At 40.0% G+C, this 14,514-nt stretch overlaps 2 long non-coding RNA genes across 2 annotated transcripts; one reads left to right on the top strand and one right to left on the bottom strand.

The window, feature by feature from the left end:
* Positions 1-231: 231 nt before the first annotated feature.
* Positions 232-1,683, top strand: LOC118426300. Its single transcript, XR_004832378.1, has 3 exons — positions 232-580; positions 762-1,026; positions 1,343-1,683. It is a non-coding gene; the product is annotated as an uncharacterized LOC118426300 (long non-coding RNA).
* A 4,840-nt stretch (positions 1,684-6,523) lies between these two features.
* LOC118426089 lies at positions 6,524-10,190 on the bottom strand. Its single transcript, XR_004832367.1, has 6 exons — positions 10,044-10,190; positions 9,545-9,619; positions 8,808-8,884; positions 8,510-8,554; positions 8,281-8,334; positions 6,524-7,823 (listed from the first exon to the last, which is right to left on the bottom strand). It is a non-coding gene; the product is annotated as an uncharacterized LOC118426089 (long non-coding RNA).
* Positions 10,191-14,514: the final 4,324 nt, after the last annotated feature.

Here is a 14,514-nt window from a genome sequence, read left to right as displayed (position 1 = left end):
ATTTTTCTTCAACTTCAAGGTTTCCCGTTAAAAGATTAGAAGGTTATTAAGTTTTCTTCCCGCACGTATTTCATCTTTTATTCCCGGAAAGAATTTCCCAAGGAACATTTCGTTTACAGGATTGTGAAATCCTTTCAGGTAATTACGCTAGATTACACACGTTAACGTTGAACTAGGCCGGGGTAATTTGAACCATGCGATGCAGCCTTTGTGTGTTTGTTGACCTTTGTACCACGCATGGTCCCCATCTATTGAATTCGTTCATTCAACATTAGGACGACTATACCGTAGTGAATCATGATCGTTCGCCATTCCATCGACCCTGTAGAGGCCCCTCTACCGAACCCAAATCTCCGGGGCAAGCAGCTGGTCGCCCCGGAGGATGGCACGAACCACACCGCCTACGATGTCTTTCTCCAGCCGGGTGATAGTGTATGTTTGACATCGCCCCCCTCCCCCCTCCTGAACCACGTGTACTACATGTGTGTCGGGGAGTGCAGCAGGCACAGCATCCAACGGCCAAGTGTACGAGTTTGCTGCTGATGTGGTAGTGGCGTTTTCATCCAGTATCAGTTGTACGGTACGTACCGTCTTTCGAGCAATATGTGAGGTTACGACTGTACATAATCAGTTAACATTTTTTTACTCATCAGGCTAAGTCATAAGTTCGTGACTATTGAATCCCTTTGTATATGCTATTATCTTTCAAATAAAAATCTTGGTTTTCTATGAGATTTTGTCTACGCGTTTGTCCTTGATAGGTTCAGGTCACATCTGGTGAAAAGCTCCGCCTCTTCTGCATCTATTGTGATGACGTCGAGCCGACTGTTGATCGGGCCGTGACTCGGTCGCTTTCGGAGATTGTCGGTACCGATCGTGACATCGACTGGGGCCGAGGCCACAGCCGAAGGTTTCTGAAGAAGTCGGACGGGTTCCCGATCAGTGTTCACAACACCTATGTGGAAGCTGGTACAAACAGTGCTCTGTGCTACAAACATCACCTTGAATCTGCCTACTACGTGAAAGGTACTTGTATTCGTAGCATGCAGTCATATGATTGATAGGAGGCGTTTATGCTTTTATGTACATCGAGTCGACCCATGATAGGACGTACATGTATGTGGGAAAGATTTTCAATATCAACAGATGGTCATTGTAAAGAGGAAGCTAGATCTAGAGGTCCATCAAAAACTGACCGCGATGGCCAAGTGTACTTTACGAAGACAATTTTAGTACCTTGTACAGGTTTGACTGCATTATATCTGATTGTCTGAGTTGTATTTTGCTCGATTTAGTCTATATAAAAACACAATTCAGTCGTTTCCCCTTGTCTATTGGTTAGGCAGAGCCACTTACACGTGGGAAGAGGGTGTCCAGAAGGCGGAGACGCGTATAGATGCTACTAACGGAACCGTGTACAGTATGAACGAGCATGACGCACACCACGCGATCGCGCACGAGGACGCCGTGGCCCTGTGTGTGTTCCACCCAGTCTTGGTTGGCAACGAGAACCACGATTTCAGCGGAGAGTACTCTGGGTACAAGCCTTCCAAATGATGTTCGTTAGATCAACCTACTTGGTTAGATTAAAAGTTGTTTCACTTGAAGAAGAAAAGGGGTGGCGGTTTCGCTTGAAACTTTTGATATCCCCTTCTTTCAAGATGAAATAACTGAACTATTGAATACAGAAAACTTTGCTTCCGTTATAGAATAAAATACGACTTATGCAGAAGATGTCCTCACTATTAGACCATTCATGAAACGTGACAAGACAGATGTTCTGGATGTTGGTGTGGTCTACGCACTGCAATATGAGCATACCCGTTAGGGAGCGTTTCTGTTCCTTATAATTTGCCATAATTTCAAAGCCGACCCAACGGTGTCACAAGATGGTATCAAAAGTTGGCAAAGGAGTGTAGCCGGCCTAGGGTGTAGATTGTGCCATCTGGAGATTAAATTTGCCATGCATGATGAGCTTTGTTGCCAATGCCAGCCTTTTCATTGGTGATAAATCATTGATTTGATTGAAACATTCATTCCTCTTGCCCCTTTGCTCAATAAGAACTAGTATTACGTGCTAAAACGTGTTTACCTCTGTCAGATAAACAGGTGTTAAAACAACATGTACTAATTGAAAGCAAACATTTTTGAAATGCTCTTGTGAAAACACCACTTAAACGCACTCTCTTAGTCTCCAAGCAAGATTACTGGGGAAATTCGTGGCCTTAATTCTCATATGCTCCGTATGCTTCTCCCATGTTGAGAGGGTGCGGAAAAAGGTCCATTGATGAAGGTCACACTTGTTCCCACCAACCTAGGCCTCTACTTATAGGGCCCTTACACTGAAACCAAATCAGCAGGAATTAAGCAGAATCAGCCGGAATTAAGTATTTGCAAAATTCGTACCACATTCGGGGCCATTCTGGTGGGAATTTCAAATGGACCTTATATCCCCTTCGCATGAGAAGGAATGAGCCAGAATGCCGTCAGAATGAATATTCTTTTCTATTCCTGTAAATTCGTATTGTATTCTAGACATTCTAACATTCCAGATATTCTTTTGGCCACATTCTGGCAGGATTCGAGGTGGCTTGCCAGGATTCGACGTAGAATGCGGTCAGACTGCAGTTAGAATTACATTGTATAGTTAAAATACACTTAAAATTCGCTATGAATGCCATTCGATATTCACTTCGAATGCACCTCGACAGTTTTTAACATGTCAAAAATTTTCGTGCCAGGCAAAAGAACGGGTACAAATAGCTGGAATGCAGTTAGAATTTCTGGAACACACTACGAATTGCCAGGAATTGCCAGGAATAGAAAAGAATTTTCATTGTGGCGGCATTCCGGCTCGTTCGTGATCGTGCTCTCGTGTGAAGGGGGCTTAAAAATGCGCCAACAATCCTGACAATCCGCAACTAAACCCTCACAAAAAATGGCCCCGCAAGAGTAGCGGTGCATCAGACGATTTCTCATGTCTAGACGATCTAACAGCAGACGCAAGAGTTATAGATCAACGTAAAATTGTAACAATTCTTCACAATTAGTTCGGCAAGTCTCTAATGCAGATAGCACTAGAACATGCATAACGTTATACTGATAAGTTTGCGTCTCAGTGTAATTCTTGTCGGAAGGGGATTTGCGAGTAGGTGACATAATTTGCAAGTGTAAACATATACACTGTTATTGAGTACTATTCATCTCTGGAAGACACGATTTTTTGGTAGTTTCAAACTATTTAACGCAAGGTTACCAGTTTACGGTCGATTTGTTAACAACGCAGTTTTCCGGAAAACGCGCAGGCAGAAGTTAGAAGTTCTCCTTTCGGAAGATATCTTAGTCGGTCTGCTTCAACTTCTGTATGGCATCATATTTCTTCTGTTGGATTTATCGCCGTGTGAGCGTCTTTAGTAAACAAGTCTGCAGCCAAGAATTCTTTCAGGGTGACCAGTTTACGGTCAGTTGGGTGTTTCTCCTTGGACTTATTTTTCTAAAGGCCATATAATTGATCATTTCCCATAAAAAGTTCCCCAAGTAGTTCACTGAGATAACACAATGGAATATTGTTTACATCGACGCCATGCGGTGCACTATGCATCGCCGCTAAACGTACCGGTAACGTTAAGTCATATTGCCCCCAACAGAACGCCACTCCTAGCGCCATGCTGTTCCACAACTTGCCCAATGGTACTCATGGCATCGTTGACGCATTTATATGTTTTTATCAATTGTAAAGACTGTTTTTGGCCTTGAAACGCGTTCAGTATACATATGGCTTCCTCACACCGTGCCCTCCCCACATGAATTTGGCAAAAACAGCGCCCCTTAGCGATTTTGCCCTGCTCTCCAGTGCACAAGCCAGAACTGTATCGTCACGTGATGTAACATGGCGTTCGAAAACAACCGGCTCGGCGACGACAATCACTTGTTTTCGTGCAGTTTTTAAGACTTCCTTTTGATAACATACATAAAATCACCATGGATTCTTGAGATAAGAACTGCAGGTTTGGTTTCAGAAGATGTTGCAATTGATATAGAGTTTGTAGGATTTAGAAAGAGGGGACGAAGTTAGCAGTCGAGAATTACGATAAAATCCGGGCCATCTGTAACGGTGTTCTACGATCCCATATGTCAATTTGAATTGTTGTCAGGCTTTTCAAACGTTTAGTCGACTGCTTTGCTGGTTGCAAACATATGTCATAAATAAGACACATACACATAGATCATATAGACGTACTTCTTTCCTGCTGAAGAGAATTTTCTTTTTTCACAATTCACCTCGAAGTCTGCACAAGCCCATAAGTGACCGTAAACTGGTCCTGCACGTAAACTGGTAACCTTGCGTTACAACTCGGCGGTACTGAAGCGCCGACTAGAAGTCCATGACGGTACTACAGCCTTGAAACTTCCAAAATTTGTTCATGTACTCAAGTGAGGAATTAAAACTTGTGGAGTGTTAAGATCCACTTTGTTATGTACTTAACAATGAACTGGTCAGCTAGGCTTGTAGAGGAAGTGATTTTTTTTATTACCATCAATACCAGTGACTGTATCTGATAGTCAAAATCTACCATAAGATGCATACTAGTAGATGTGATGAAACCTTCAATGAACACATTGACAAAACGTATACACACCTCACACAAAATATCTAGAAAACTAATTTCAGGTGATCATGCCTTTGCTATTTTACTCTCAATTTACATATACTTTACATCTTAAGAAAGATTACTTCTAATTCTTGGCAATGGTATTCCATTTAATAAGTTATGATTGTACATGTATACCAGTGCAGGTTTACAAAAGTGCCAAAATTTCCACTCTTGTGATAAGCTCTGGCTGTGTCGCACAAAAGAACAATCTTAACATATGGAGTAAGTATCCTTGTGCATGGTGAAAAACTCTCTACTGATATATGATACAATTCATGCATCACTGATAAAGTAGCAATGTATTCAGTGTATATATGAATGAACATGTGTCTCTATGTATATGTTATACATAGAGACATGCATAATTACATTGTCTTGTGAGTGCATCATCATCATCTGTATATATCTATTGAACTTGCTAGAGTCAATTCCAAGACACCATGAGGGTTTTTAGGCGATATTTATAATTAGTCTGAATTATTTTGAATAAAAGAATATCTGAGCCACAATAATTAAATTATTTTTAAAAAATTGACTGAGTAAGTACTCATATATTTGAATTCCCTTGAATATTTTAGAAACATTTTGAAACTGTACAAAATATCTTTATTTAGAATAATTGTGAAACCTCTGTTTGATTATTTCACATTTACAAATATTCACAAAAAATTGTAAACCTGGCCAAATGGTTAAATTAATTTATTGCCCCCATAAAAGTAAGCCCTATTGTTGTATCTGTATATTTTTAGATGTCACTGCTGGAAACTGGTGGATCCTTTGTGGAGGGCCATTGTTGCATGGCACCCAACCATACTTTGCAAGAATGTGTGAATTGCTATCTTCCCAGCCCACTGAACCATTTACAAAAAATGGTAGAAAATGGTAGAAAATGGTAAATAATGGTAGAATGCTGTTATCATTATTTAGAAACCATTAGAAGTATCCAATTCCACATGATGAATATTTCTAAAGTTTCACAGGACCAGGGAAATATTTGTAAAGTTAAATCAGTGTTACAAATATTTCTGAAGTGTCAAATGTCCTAGACATATAATTACAAAACTTCAAAATCAATTCTAAACAATGGCCACAAACATCCACATGGTGTCTTGGAATTGACTCTATCTATACCATAACTTCCAAACGTTCACTGCATAAGCTGTCAAAACCATAATCCTGTGATATGTTCATGCTCCAATGAGAATGATATATTTATTCCATGCACCCCACTGAAAATGTGATATTTGGTTGTGAACATCAGCACATGCCAAATAATCTCACAGCAACAAAATGATCAAATGCTAAGTGCAATGCAGCCTACAATCACATACACAAAATACTTGATAACCCTTCTTAAGTATATTTGTACTTATATACATCATGAAGCCTACAGCCATTTCTATAAAAATATAAAAAATAAAAATATAGCAAATGCTAAACACTCAAAGAAATTATTCAATAACTGTAAGCAACTGCCATTGTATTTCCTGCTCCCTCTAATCTAAGAGTAGATTGTCAAATTAATTTCATTTCTTCAGTAAAATTCCTCAATAGATATTAACTATAACTAGTCTATATCTAACTACTGCACATCATTTGTATGACAAAACTAAAAACAATAGTAAGTCAGGTCCACATAGCTTATTACTGATAGAAAAATATGATAAAGGCATTGATAACAAAACCAAGCAATAGAAAAATAACCAGATAAATAGTATTCACTATGCAAAATAAATGTACCATCTGATGAAAGTTCCATGGATATACATATCATATACATGTACATGTATATACAATATATGATATCAGTCATACACAAAGACACAATTGCTTTCCTTATGAAAAAACAGCAAAATATACAGTCTACACAGTTATAGTTTATATTCTTGTCTATTTTCTTAAATAAAAAAAAAGCTGTTTGTTTCTTAGTACCTGAATCTAACAGTTGCTGTATTAGTTGTTCTTACTAACCGTCTCCATTTTCTGCTGTGCTGGGTAACAATTGCTCAAAAGTTCCTTTTTTGCCTAAAACATTCACATGTGCATGGTAAAACTCCTCCTTGTGTAAAAAGATAGTCCACACAAGTCAGCAAGTGATCATACATCCTGCATAGTGGTTTAAAAGTCCTGATCTTTCATTCAGTTTTTCATTGTTTCAGGCTCCGATATTTGCCCAAGACATTGTTTTTGCAAGCCCAATACAGATGTAGTCTGACATGTGCACCAGTCTTCCTGAGTTTGCTATATACTCTTACCATTCACTGCTGAGTACTGCTATTCAGTATTCAGTCAATTTGGAGGACTGTCTTTTATCGTAATCAAAATGGAGGATAGGAAATACATGTACTGTACTTTATTTTTACTGCAGAGCAAGTTGTCTTCATAAACTTTACCTAGAAGTTCAAAAATTCTAAAAAAATCTTCTGCAAACTGCAAGTTATAGGTGGGTAGCCCTCATTATATGGAAAATACTGCCATTGATATCCATAGGTGCCTGAACAAATAGCTGTTACAAGCTACAAAGTAAACATGACTGTTCATATGATTGTGTTGGTAGTAAACATAGAATAGAGCTAACACTATGCTCCAATCCAAAAACATCCTGCAACATACTTTTTATTGTTCTACTGCATGCAGTCTTCCTAGTCATTCAAGACATTATCGACACATGATGTCAGCAATGCATTTACTTTGCAGAGACAGCAGACAGTATAATAAACTCCCTGGTCCTTTTTGTAAGGTCACATAGTGCATGGTGCCATAGCCCTTGTGCCACACAGCTTTGTGCAATCACTACAGCATGCCATATGGGGGCTATTTAGTCCACTGGTAGTGGTGTGGGTGTGCGTGTTCAACTACCATCCTCTTCCCCAAATGCTGAGTGCTAAGCATTTAGAAAGCAGGAACAACTTCTTTGGTATGACTTGGCTAGGCCACTGCAACGGTCTAAGACTGCAGTAGGAATGTTCAAACTCCAATGCACAGTTTTGTTTGTGTTGAGACAATGTTTTAGCTCCATACTATATTCTACACAGTCATTGCTGTTGCTAGTTATGTTATCTGCAAGGAGACTTGACCTACAGGTTGTTCACCTAAACGAGGGCAGACTGGAGAAGTGGAAGCCAGGCCTTCCCTGGATGGCACAGTAGATGTACACAACATGGTACACTGTGGACAGGACAGAGAAAATACTGTCAAAATGGAAATGGTTGCAGAGGTTCTATCTAAGTTGTGGCCCTTGCATTGCAGTGCTTCACCAAAATACCCACTTGCACACTTGCAAGCGCATCCTCACAGGGGGCTTGTCCACTGGTAGTGGTGCGTGTTCAACTAGCAAACTCTTCCCCAAATTTTGAGTGCTAAGCAGAGAAAGCAGCATGTATCATTTTAAAGTCGTATGACTGGGCCAGGATCGAACTCACGACCTAGCAAGGAAAACACTCTACCCAATTGGCCATTGTACTAGCCTTTTCCAACTTCCTACACAAATATATTCCAACACGGTACTGGTATAAAAAGTTGCCTGTACTGGGATAAGTTACAGTGTACTGGTATAATGGAGAGGAAATCATGAGTACCTATATGTGTATTTTACCTAGACTTAGCCTAGAGAAGTAGCACTTACCTCCAGGAATGAAACAAATAGCTCCGATGACGATGAACACAATAGGCTGGATATCTGTAAAAGATAACAACAAAAGGATTCAACTTCAAGAGAATAGTACCATTTGATGTATACCCTTTAGAATGAAGATTAAAAAACAAGCATATCTGGGCTACTAAATATGCCTACTATGAGTGTGATCTAACTGCATTTTCTTCTTATTAATACTGAGTCTGAGACAAAAGCTTACCTCGATTCACGTTGACCTCCAACACAACACCAACAATGATCAGGGCTGTGAGAATGAGAAAGACTGAAGTTAATTTGTTCAACATTTCAACTTCAAACATCATCTCAAAATAATAGCTGGAGTTCCAAAACTTCTTTAGTACTTCTTCAGAATCTATAGCTGGAAAAATAGAAATTGACTAAAAAGACTGTCAGTGAATAATATCATGCCAGAGGAATTAGCCTGCCATATTAGTTCCCTTTCCAACCCACAAAAATGCTGCATCATTATTATTTTCATATAGAATGTATGAACTTACCGATTCCAATAAAGAGCAGCAGAAATGAAGCGATGACAGCAGCTTTGTGCTCCTGTACTTTGGGATGACTGTACCACCTACACATTCAAGAAGGGGGGAGGGATGATATCACAGTGATGATCATCAACTCTTACTTTGTTGGATACCGTGAGACTATCACATTGAAAGAGTTTTATTATGGTCTTCTCAGGACTGTCTTGGACACACTTGGATATCTGAAGTGTGCATACGTTGGAATCAATGACATCACAATGATGACCAGGTAAAATCAAATCTCATACGTTCAGACAGATACTATATGACGGACACCTAAAGCATATGGTGTTATCAAGCCCTTTTCAATAATGTCTTGAATGCCTGGATATCTGAAGTGTGCATAACTCATGGATTACTGAAAGCCTGTGCAGCAGTTGCACCTACATCTAATACTGTACAATGATACTATTAAAATATATCACACAATTATATAAATATACACAATTGTCATTATGACAGGCACCTGTCTATACTTTCTCTGAATGAAATGATGGGCATATTTCACATTCTAAGGGCCCAAATCACAACATTACGTGACTTAAGTCTATACAGTTTATATACATAACTTGAGTAAAATCAGTATAAGCGCAAAGCCTTACGACTGGTTTAAGTACAATATATACTACATATCTGCAGTTCCTAAGGGCATGCAAATTATAAAAACTTGAGCTGATTAAAGTAAAAGGAACTACTAGAGTTACCGTGTGAGTGACAGTTTGCTTTTGTGAGTAGAAGTTGAGATGAAGCTGTCTTCAGACTGCACTCTAGGCCGAATGCTACACAAAAATAAATAACATGCTCAGCTTAATTACTAGCTGGTTATACAGGTCTAACTTTAAGTAAACTACATATCATTTTTCCTCTCAGACAAACTAATGATCATGCCTGCATTACTTACCATGTGGCTGCACTACAATGCCCCTGTTAAAAAATCCTGGTGAGAACATTGCAGTTGACTGTGACAAATTCTAATGTTTTAGCGGCTTAACGGGACAACAAAATGTTACTCAATTAGGTTCAATTCAATGTAATGCATCATGACATAATAGGTTCAATCATTTCAGAATTTATCATGACTGACATTGCCATTAATTTTGAACAGTGATTGAAATCAATTTCAACCCCATGCCACAAACATCCTGTAACTTGCATATTTCTTTGTCCTCAATTTTACATATATTCATAATTTTTCGACAATACCTGATAGGAAAACTTGTCCTGGGCTGCTCAAGGAGGGAGTCATCCTCAGATTCTTCTATACCCTAGAAGTAGATGACAAATGATAGAGGGCAGTAAATGAACAGTAAATAATATTATGATGGGTCTGCCTAAACACCACAAACGACCACAAACCACCACAACGACCAAAAACGACACTAATATGCAGTGTATATAAGACAACAGTATTACACTCTGGAGACATTGTTTATACATTTATGAATTAAAAAAACCCACAGCAAGTCCTTTGTATTCACCAGTTACTAGTATTTCGAGTTAGTGCCGTTTCAAGATTAAAGCAATTCTTGGCCACTATGTTGGATAAATGTGCTTGCTTGCATTTGAGGCGGAAAAACACTTACGGTAGTATACAAGTTTTATAAGTTGATAATGATAGAATTGCGGTATGCTATAATCTATGAATCAACAGCTTTCAAAGTTTTATCACCCTGTCGTCTATACAGCTGAGGAAGTTATCAACTTGCCCATGCAGACTCCTGGCATGGGCGATGCAACATGGTGGCCACGAATTGCTTTGATCTTGAAACCAGCGGACTAACTCGAAATAACTCATGTATATGTAGGAGTTGTTGCGTGTTTTAAATTCATAAATATATAAATATTGTCTCCATTGCATCACACAAGGTTGTTGTCCCATATACACTGCTTATTTGTGTCGTTTGTGGTTGTTTGTGGTCGTTTGTGGTGTTTAGGCAGACCGTATTATGATTACTAGTACTTTGATACATTTCAGTGAGGCTGACAGTTATTCACAGTTGTTTTTATCCAGTCACACCTTTTGATGTTGGGCAAACATAAACAAATTTGCATGAAATGAATGCACAATTTCCAAGCAGATGTTGGGGACGTTTTTCTAGCTTTACAGATCAGTTTGTCAGTTCAGACGTATGCAGATTTATATGCATGCACTCAGTCTATTGCACATACAATCTATACCCATTTTAATTATATGCAGACACGTATACAACACGCCATAGACACATACAATCAGCACAGTGAGTGCATACAGGCACAAACTCATAATATACACACAGAAATGTCAGACACGTACTGAGTGTTACACACACACTCATATACATCATACATGAAGTGAAAATCGCACCCCTGTCTCCCCAATAATGGGTTGGCCTACCTGAAAGGGAAAGTCGCCCCCCTCCCCACCAGTCCGGAAGTTGTCCGGGTTGTTCCCCCCTGAAGGCAAGCCACGGCCCGGGTCCCCCAGTTTTCAACGGGGGGGGGTTCCCCTCTGGGCCGGCTTCAGTTCCCCTGCTTCCTCGTCATCTGAAGTCACTTGCAGATCAAACGCGTCGTCTATGGTGAATCCCTTCGAACGGTTCATCCTGTCTCTATCTATCTGTACTGTCCGACCATGTCAGCAACCATCAGCAAATTTACAAACCGTTTGCGCGATATTGGCACAGCTACAAGGATAGTGCAAGGGGGTGGGGGGCGAGACGACAGCCACGCAGTGTTGTTGTCTGTAAACGTTGTTGTTTGCCTGTCAAAAATGTCCGCTATTCTGGCGTGATCCCCAGTTAAACGCTGTACACTTGGTTCTTCAACACACTGGCATGAAGACAAGTACGTAGTAAACGCTGGAAAAACGTCAAAAATGAGAATACGCAGCGGTTTAGAGTTTCAAGCGGGCCGCCATGACAGCCGTGATACAGCTACTAGTATATGGTGGGATGACGTCATCTTCCACCAACGACCTGCAAGACGAGACAACAATCAAAACAATGGACGATGAATGGTCTGCTGTCAGACTGTCAGTTTTGCAAACACAGAGCGGCAAGTTAGATTCACGTGATGAAGAAACATAAAGGTGTTGATATGCGAAATTCAAAAGGCTGGGTTTACACGGTCAAACCTACACAAAAACCACTACTTTATAGGCTTTGAAAACATGTCATATTATCTTATTACGTGACTAATCTCAAATTACAAAAAAAGCGCTGCCCTGTCTATCTGGCCTGTTTCCTTGTCTTTCTACTTAGGCCATAGCGTCCTAATAATTTGTCATATGCCATTAATAAGCATGTGTCGCGAGTCCTGACTTTTGTGCAATACATTGAACGGCCGCATGAGGTAAATACTGACGCCTGGTATTCTTCACAAATTGATTCCCAGTACAGCTATGTCGTTAGCTACCTTATCTCCAAGCATACTTTAACCGTTTTTGTATAGAACTAAATTGGGAAAGATTGCACCGTAGCTGTTCATTGTCATTAAATATTACAGATTAAGCTATGTTGATTTGATTACATGGATGACACCTACGCGCGCGCATCAATTTTCGCTTGTTTCCAAAGGAGCAAAAGTTTGAAACCATGTTGTAAAACGTACAAATCAGTTCTATATTGTTTCATCGAATCCACATGTTTAGTTTTGGTACTAGTACTAGGCAAGAAATCGCACACGATCCACATATGTCTGTCCAGAATTCGAAGTTCTTTTTATATCAAATAGAGTGGTTCACCCCTTTGAAAGCCTTAGAGGCGTCTAGGCAAAAACTGGCGAACCCAGACTTCGGTAATATTCTATAGTTTGTCCTGACGCACCCTTATCATGGCCAACATCTACGACCAAAACTAAATTCATGAGCAGAAGGTTGAAGATTGGGTTCGAGTATGTTCAGTAAAATAGCATCTAAAACCTTTAATATACTAAGTGCCGATGCAATAGCAATCGGCCTATAGTTATCACAAGGAGGTTAAGAGAGGGATGTTACCAGATTTATTTTAACAACTAGGATTATCGTAGTATCTTACAGAATATTCACAATAAAGTTATTAACGAGAGCAGCATGAAACAATAATGACAGGTGAATACAAAGTTTAGGTCCTGCATACTTCAGGTGCTCATTTCTAATGCAATCAGAACTACACGCTGTCCGATTGGTCAAGATTCTAATTACCTCAGATATTTCTAGCGCAGATTGATTTGCATACCAGTGAGTCAAATTCCATAAGGCAAAAAGTTGAGAGAGCAGAAATTACAGCAGGGCTAGGCGGAGAGGGGGGAGGGGGATTCGCGATTTTCAACGTTCGCTAGGTTCTCTTATGCCGGGAAATGGAGTTTGCCAATCGAGGAGGGCGGTTTGCTGTGGAACGTAGTTTGCCCGGTAACGTTCCACAGCAAATTCCCATCCTCGGCAAATTACATTTTCCGGCATAAGAGAACCTAGCCAACGTTGAAATCGCGAATCCCCCTCCCCCTCTCCGCCTAGCCCTGCTGTGCAGCTGTGATTTCTGCTCCGACTTCTTGCCTTATGAAAGCATGGAGTTTAGGGTGTGCGTAAGTGAGACTTGGCAGCAAAAGGTATGTCATCTCATAAATACTCTATGGTCTAAGCCCTTTAATAGAGTTAACGAAGTCTACGGCATATTTTTTACAGCTGATTTGCACGCTTTACAATAAGGTTGAAAACTTTTTCTCCTTCGTAAACAACCGAAAATTGATGAGCGCGTAGATGTCATCCATATAATCAAATCAACATGGCCTAATCTGGAATATTTTATGAAAAGGAACAGATATGGTGCAGTCTTCCCCAATTAATAAATTTTGTTCTGTTCGTCCATTACGTCGACCAATGGTGGACATGATGTGTTGTTTATCGACTTTATTTGACTTCATCTGGCGGTTAAAGTAGAAAACTAGTCTAGTCAGCGGTGATACTGTTGCCTCTCTTTTGTGCTCCTTATCTTTTTTTTATTTTTATTTTTTTCATTTTAACTTCCTTCCTGTGAGGTAGACCGGCTGGATAACTTGGCATTATATATTGTGATATCACAGACCATACGACTGCTAGTCAAGCTGTAAACACGGATCGCCTCTGTAGTCAAAGTTACCTGTATCGTTAATGCTGTTGTTGTATATTGTATTGTTACCAGGGCTAGCCCTTGATAATAGCCTCCGGCTAGTTGGGTAGCATTGGCTAGATTTCTCATGATTATACAGCCAAATAAATCAAATCAAATCAAATATGTTGTGCCAACGTTTCACTAGCTATTCTCTCCACGACGCATCCCACAATGCTCCGCGCGCTGGAGAGGTAGACTTGAACAACAATGGCGTCGACCAGGGAGAAATGTCGTCTGCTGTACCGGCGAGCAGAGTGTGGGCTATACCATGGTAAGTACGTCTTTATTTTAAGCTTTTTAACAATCATGACACTGAGTTCGCTGGACTGAGAGGAATATGTGTGGTGAGCGATGTTCAGGAGCGAAATTAATGCCATTTCCAACCTTGTCAAAACACAATTGTGGTCTGACGTTCGCCGGCCCGCGAAAATCAAAACAAGCGCGCGGCTAGTTGTTGGCAGGCGAAAATCACCCTCTGCATACACTTTTTCTATATGGGCGTCTTCTTACTCTTGATACCGAATTCTTAACAGACAACCCACATGCGTGAATACTACAATACTGGCCAT

This window comes from Branchiostoma floridae, chromosome 11, assembly GCF_000003815.2.
Source record: "Branchiostoma floridae strain S238N-H82 chromosome 11, Bfl_VNyyK, whole genome shotgun sequence".
Classification (NCBI taxonomy): domain Eukaryota; kingdom Metazoa; phylum Chordata; class Leptocardii; order Amphioxiformes; family Branchiostomatidae; genus Branchiostoma; species Branchiostoma floridae.
The sequence above is the reverse complement of the archived record's forward strand: the minus strand, read 5'-3'. Positions and strand labels throughout refer to the sequence as shown.